Source organism: Bos indicus x Bos taurus, chromosome 20 (assembly GCF_003369695.1).
Source record: "Bos indicus x Bos taurus breed Angus x Brahman F1 hybrid chromosome 20, Bos_hybrid_MaternalHap_v2.0, whole genome shotgun sequence".
Lineage (NCBI taxonomy): Eukaryota > Metazoa > Chordata > Mammalia > Artiodactyla > Bovidae > Bos > Bos indicus x Bos taurus.
In genome coordinates this window covers 45,736,345-45,744,291 of record NC_040095.1, presented here as the reverse complement: position 1 = coordinate 45,744,291, position 7,947 = coordinate 45,736,345, and positions in this window count along the sequence as shown.

The following is a 7,947-nucleotide window of genomic DNA, read 5'->3' as shown; positions in this document are numbered from 1 at the left end:
TGCTTGGGAAAGAAGCAGAGGGATGGTAGACTAGCTGGGGATTATGGCTACAAAGGTGATTGCACAATCCTTCCTGGCAGCATTCTGAGAGATAATGGATTGAGATTTAAGGAAAGTCTCAGTTTACTTTTTAAGCATCTCATCACATCTTCTCTCAGGCCCAGAAATAATGTTTCAGGTTTTCAGGGAATAAATCTGCCTAAGTAGGGAGGGAGAATGGGGTTTCTAAATAATCCTCATAAAGACTTTTAATAAATCATTTGTTATTAAACCCATTTCTTTCTTGTGCCTTTTGAAGTACCTGGTCCCTATAATTTCTGTGCATGAATTGTATCCTACAGTATGAAACAGCTTGCTTCTCATTTGTATCGCTCTTTATGGTATATAAAGAAGGACTTGCCTAATAACTCAGTAAAGAATCTGCCTGCAATGCAGGAGACCTGGAGGCCTGGGTTCTATCCCTTGTTGGGAAGCTCCCCTGGAGAAGGGAAAGGCTACCCATTCCAGTATTCTTGGGCTTCCCTTGTGGCTCAGCTGGTAAAGAATATGCCTGCAATACAGGAGACCTGGAGACCTGGGTTTGATCCCTGGGTAGGGAAGCTCCCCTGGAGAAGGGAAAGGCTACCTACTCCAGTATACTAGCCTGGAGAATTCCATGGACTGCATTGTCCATGGGGTTGCAAAGAGTTGGATACAACTGAGCAACTTTCACTTCACTTTATGGTAGCTATCAAAGCATCTGATTTATTCTTTTCATGATTCTGTCAATTTTTATTTTCCTAAAATTAGCAGAATGTATGTTTGTTTGTTTGTTTGTTTTCTCCTTTCTCATTTGGTTTATCATTGGGAGCTTACATCTTATTGTTTCTTTATTGTCAGAAGGCAGGGCAGTGCATAGACAAATGTGCTCAATCCATATTGTTTGTTCAAGGGTATAATTTACCCAGTTTAATTCAGCACTTGTTTTTCTTTTTATTTTATTTGATTTCCCCCTTTTTTTTTTTTGTTTTTTTGGGTAGATAGGCCTGTGCACATAGTCCTAGTTGTTGAATATTTGACATCATTCAACAGTTCATGGTCTTGGGTTTAAGTGGAAGTTTATCATTACTTTTATTGACTTTCATTTACCAAAGTCAATTCTGGGGATTTTTGAGCTGTGCAAAATGTAAATACTGGTAAATACTTAAATATAATAGTATATATATGATTCAGCTGTTGAAAATACAAATAAGATATCAAGAATTCATTCCTAAGATAAAAATATATTTGCACTAATAACAGCAGAAAGTTAGAAAGTTAGTTTCAGACTTCTTTTGATATTCTGTTTAATATTTTATAAGACCTGCTTTTTTACTTAGTGACTATCATTTTCATATATATACTGAGTTTCTGAATAATCCTCTGTCCTCTATTTTGCTTCCTAATTATTTAACTTGTCTAAAATTACTAGGAGATAAAATAATTTTTGACCAATATGTATAATTGCAGTTAAAGTTTATTAAGTAAGTGGAGGAAAAACTAAAATATGGGTAAGTAATATATTACTATATCCGCACAGTACCATTTAAAATTTATAAGGTGATTATAAACATATAGAAATATAGATTTTCTTAAATGTTTACATAAAGAACATACATTTATTTACCTACACTGTTGGCAACCCACTCCAGTATTCTTGCCTGGAGAATCCCATGAACAGAGGAACCTGGCGGGCTACAGTCCATGCAGTTGCAAAGAGCTGGACATGACTGAATGACTAACACACACTGTTTTAGGCAATTACCAGAATAGAATTTCTAACACCTTTTTTTTTGGTCAAATTTTTTATCTATGAATTAATTTTTAAATGTCTTTGTATTTTATATATTCTACCTTTCTGCAGTGAACTATTATAAATTAACACATCCTGAAAATGTTAGAAAAATGTGGGGTATCAAAAATCTAATACACTAGTGTCATTTTAAAGTGAAAACTAAACCCATTACCTCTCTAAATTATATTTGAAAATATTCCCCCGTTTGGACATAAACTGATAATTTTGCTTTTTAAAAATGTCAGTATATCATTAAAGTAGCTATTAACTGTGAATAGACACTTAACATTTTGATAGCTTATCACAAATAGCATTGGTCCTACAGCTTTTTCATTCAGATCACTTTAAACACATTACATAAATTAAGTATGATTTTATAAAATAAAATGAAAATGACAATATCTAGGTAAAATAGATTCAGCATCAAGGTGTTATTTACAAAGCTTGCTGATGTTTATGATGTCACTTTCTATGACCTTAAATTCCGTATACATGTTTGTAATAATATTTCTGAATTTTATTTGTACTAAATTATCTCAAAAATACATTTTAAAAGTTTAAAATGTGATTTTTTTGATGAAGCATAACTCTAAACTTTGAATAATTTGTTTAGTGAAAATAAAAAGCAAATCGTGAGAGACTCATCATCCTCTTATCCAGACATCTATCAAGAGCTCTAAAAGCAGTGAAGTATTTGTAGTCAAACATTAAGTTGCTGAAAGTGTTGTGCAAAGACTTGTCTTCAGATGTGCATTTTGTTGTTTAGTCGCTAAGTCGTGTCTGAATCTCTTAGATCCCATGGACTGCATTACACCAGGCTTCCCTGTCCTTCACCACCCGCTTGTGTTTGCTCAAACTCATGTCCATTGAGTCAGTGATGTCATCCAACCATCTCATCCTTTGTCACTCCCTTCTCCTCCTGCCCTCAATCTTTCCCAGCATCAGAGTCTTTGCCAATGAGTTGTCTTTTCACATCAGGCAGCCCAAGTATTGGAGATTTAGCTTCAGCATCAGTTCTTCCAAGGAATATTCAGGTTTGATTTGCTTTAGGATTGACTGGTTGATCTTCTTGCTGTCCAAGAGATTCTAAGAGTTTTCTTCAGCACCACAGTTCAAAAACATCAATTCTTTGGTGCTCAATCTTCTTTATAGTTCAACTCTCACATCCGTAAATGACTACTGGGAAAACCATAACTTTAACTGTATGTATATGGACTTTTGTTTGCAAGGTGATATCTCTGCTTTTTAATACATTGTCTAGATTTGTCATAGCTTTCCTTCCAAGGAGCTAGTGTCTTTTAATTTCATGTCTATAGTCACTGTCCACAGTTATTTTGGTAGCTTGGTATCCTGAGGTAAAAGTACATATTATCCAAGTCTCTAGGGAGCCTTTCTGAGGCATAAATGTTGTAGTCACTGCAGGTCACTCATCATCCTTCCTCTTCGATGTGGCAAGCATAATGGCTGTTCATTGTGGAGCTCCCCCTGTGACAGTTGAATGCATAATTCATGCACTAAGTATTGAGCTGGTTCTACTACATGCAAGTCAGTTAATTTGACAGTTTCCATTTCCTCATCTGAATACCTAGCTGTGTGTATACTCCCGCCTCTTCCCCCTCCACAAGTACACAGAGAGACCAGGACAGATTAAACTTTCATCTATATATGGAGTCCATGTTATACAGAATTTACAGAGGTCTAATTCTCTTTATCATCAGCTCCTATCTCTCTTCAAATACTTCCTCACTCATGGATCCTTCAAACTTGTGTTCAGACCCTGATCAGGTCTCATAGAAGAAGCTTCCACAACTCTAAAATCCCTTTAGATGCAAAATAATTGTTTTCCCCTTTACTGTCTAAATTTAGGGTATCTAAATCCACTGACTTACTTCTTAATGCCTCTCAATTTACTGTTATTGGACATCAATCTCCATCTTTATTCAGTCCCCTGAAAATTCCCTCTCCAAGACCGCCTTTAGTGTTGTAGGATTTCAAAATCCCTGCCATTCTTCTTCGCCTTTGAGGACATTTGACATTATTGCCCATCTCCCTTCTACATATCTTGTGTTGCATCTGTGACCCCTCTTTTACAGCCTAACTCATTGTTGTGTAGTCTTTTCTTATATAGGGACTTCCCTGGTGGCTCAGATGGTAAAGTGTCTGCCTACAATGCGGGGACCTAGGTTTGATCACTGGGTCGGGAAGATCCCCTGGAGAAGGAAATGGCAACCCACTCCAGTAGTAGTGCCTGGAAAATTCCATGGATGGAGTAGCGTGGTAGGCTATAGTCCATGGGGTTGCAAAGAGTTGGACATGACTGAGCCACTTCCTTCACTTTTCTTATATACTATTTGTTGTGTAGTCCTTTTTTATATACTATTTTTCCTCTGCCTACCCCATCATGTCACTTTTCCTAAAGTTATTTCTTTACTTGCTATATTTACTCCTTATTGCCAATTTTGCTACTTAATCATTTTTTTGCTCTGATCAAATCTCTACCTTGAAATCCAAGCCATTATTGTTAAAGTCTTTCTGACATATTTATTTGTATATTCTACCTATAGAGCATCTAATTTTTGTTAAACAACCCACATTTTTCTCCAGTGTCCCATCCTCATGTAAATTATTAAAACCAGATTATCTACTTCATGTAAGCCAGAAACATTACACTTCCTGCTGTTCAACATCCCCACAATGATTTACAAGTTCTATTAGTTCAGTATTTCTTACTAACTTTTCATTCTTTTGCGGCGGGGAGGCGGGGGGAGGAGGCGGGGGGAGGGGGCGGGGGAGGGGGCGGGGCGGGGCCACACTACTTCCGTTGTGCTTGCTTATCATAAGTGTGCCTGGGTTACAATTAAAGTCTTTTACCGTCTGCTCCTGTGTTCACCGTGTTGTCCCACCACTCTACATATACAGTGTGATTTACAGCCCAAGTTTGAAAATGAATCTCTGTTACTTAAAGAACTATGAAATATCTCTACTATTTTCAGGATAAAATCCAAGCACACCATGTTGACTTCCCTATTCCTGTATGTAACTGACCCTTATGTCTTCAGCATCAGCATCTTCTCTTACGACTGCTTCTTTTCCTTTCATTCTATAGACAAACAGAATTACTTATGCTTTCCCAATGTACATTCTTCTCTTCCTTATATCTAGGCCTTCAAATGTTATGTGCACTCTTCTTAAAATAATCCAGAAATGGTCTACCTTGATTTATCATAGTTAAGTACTGTATCTAACTCAGAAATTAGTTCAGAACTTATTTATTTCTACTAGACAGGATTAAGAGAATTCCTTAGTATCTTTTTTACTCTAAAAGAATATTGAATTTTCTTATTTTAGTGCCCAAACTACATTTTAATGTAACTGTCCATTGCTAGTGTGAACTCTCCATTATAACTGTTTAAAAATATATGAGATGATTGCTCATAGCTACATACAAATGCCTGTACAAGCTAATAATTTTATAAATATTATAGAAGGGCTATATAAAATAAATAAAATATTTCTCTCAGAAAATAGTCTCCTAAAGCACTTAATGTATGGATGAAGTGACACGGATTTATATTTCCTTCTGCTTGAGATGTTTGCTTTTCAAAAAATTAGATAATAGATTTAAATTTTCAAATGTCAGACATCAGAAAGAATGTTGTTGTTTTAGTTGCTCAGTCGTGTTTGACTCTGTGACCCCAAGAACTATAGCCCACCAGGCTCCTCTCTCTATAGGATTTCCAAGGCAAGAATAGTGGAGTGGGTTGCCATTTCTTTTTCCAGGGGATCTTCCTGGATCCAGATTGGACCTATGTCTCCTGCATTGGTAGGCAGGTTCTTTATCACTGAACTACCAAGACAGCTGCAGAAAGACTGTAGAAAATCCTAAATGTGTAAGAATGACTTTCACTTAGGTGGTTTATGCTTTTATTTATGTATTAAGTCTGTCTAGTTTGTAATCATTTTTTATTGAATATATTCACTTGAGGGATTTCTCTGATTGTTCAGGGTTAAGAATATACCTTGCAATGCAAGGGACACCAGTTTGATCCCTGGTTGCAAAAGTAAGATCTTACTCGCTGCAGAACAATTAAGCCTATGCACCACAACCACTGAACCCATGCACTCCAGAGCCCACGTGCCATAACTAGAGAGCCCATGTGCCACAACAAAAAATCCAGCATGCTGCAACTAAGACCCTACACAGCCAAATAAATGTATTTTTTTTAAAAAATTCAGTTGAAGTAAGAGTAGTTCCCCAAAATTGGTGCATTAAAATATAGATGATGGTAGGTAGGTAAATAGTTGTGGTGATTATATCTGTGTACTAAATCCCATAATATCCTTTTCAATTTAAAAATTTTTGAGTTTTTTTTTTTTTTGCTTGTTTGTTTGAACTAGAATACATTCAAATGGCTATTGGATAAATAGTAGTAAAATAAACACAGGTAAATCCACAAACGTAGAAAAAATTTGAAGAGCTCAAACCAACTATGTGCTATCACTGTCTCCTATCCATGTGCTAACAGTATTGATAAAATTTATGTGAATTATTCCATTTTTTAATATGTCATATAAACATGTAACTTCAAACAATATACTCTTGAACTTTCTATGCCTTTTAATGTTATTTAATGGTAGTGTGTCTATACATATGTAATGACTAGATAAAAATATTATTTTCCATTCTCTAGTTGGACATTTAGGTTGACTCCAAGTTTTTGCTATAAAAGCATTGCTGTTGTGAATTTGTTAAACTGTCCTCAAATTTGTTTGTGCAAGTATCTCTCTTGGGTTTAGTTTAGAAGTGGAATTACTGAGTTGTTTCTTTTTCAAATTCCAGATTTAAAGAATATTTCTTATTTTATCAATAAAAAAGATAAATTATTTTCCAATGGAATCAAAAAATTTATGTATTCTCCAGCAATATATGAGATTTCCATTGCTTCAGTCTATGAAGTTATCTTTTCAGCCTTCAACCATTTCAATTGCTGAAATTATCAGAGCTCAAAATTTTGCTCTACTGGACCATCCAATGTGTTTTTTAATTTCCATGTTCCACATTTCTGATATTATTAGTATTATACCAGAAGATTGCTGGCTACTTTTTTTTGTGAAGATGTTCTTCTTCACAAAAATGACTGCCTATGAATTTTGCATATTTTTTCTATTTCATTGTTTATTATGATACTATAATTTAGCAGGCATTCTTTATATATTTTGGGGTTCAAAGCTTTACCAATGTAAAATATTAATATATTTTCTTCTGTGTAGTTACCTGTGTTTCACTTTCTGTATATGAATTCTATTAAACTGAATTCTTAGTGAACCATTCCAATTTTTAAGGTTTATTCTTTTTTGTGTCTTTTAGGTTTTTCTTTCTATTTTTTGTCTTTTAAGATTCCCTTTCTTTGCCTTGTTTTAGGGCTTTCTTTTCTTAGGTCATACATGTATAACCTATAATGTTTTATAATTTTGCCTTCTTTACTGAAGTTCTTAATACACTTAGAACTGGCTTCTGTTTGTGAGGTAAGATAGTGTTAAATTATTTTCTTATGTGGATTACAAAGTATTTTAGGATCATTCAATAAGTAGTGTTTTCCAAGTTCCATTACTTCTGTTAATCAAAGATTGGTGGCAAATTTAAAAGTCTGACGAAGTATTTTTAACATCATGGCTTTGTATGAAGAGGAAGATTGAAATAGGCTAAGAAATTATCCAGAAATTTTATTTTCTTTGACAGTTGATATAATATATTTAAATGAAAAATAAAACTTCTCCTTTAGATACATCTTATTTGTGCCTGAAATGTTTGTTCCATTGTTCCATTTAATTATGCCACATAGTTAAAATCATTGTATACAATAGTCTTTAAAAATTAATTTAAAAGTACATGAGTGACATGGAGAAGGAAATGGCAACCCATGCCATTATTCTTGTCTGGAAAATTTCATGGACAGAGTAGTTCCATGGCAGACTACAGTTCATGAAGTAGCAAAGAGTCCTACACAACTAAGCAACTAACATACAGACACACATATGAGTGATAATTCAGTATGACATTTGTATCTTAATTGGTGAGTATTTGGGTATAATTTCTACTTATATAACTTTTAAATGGAAGGATTATCAAGCTC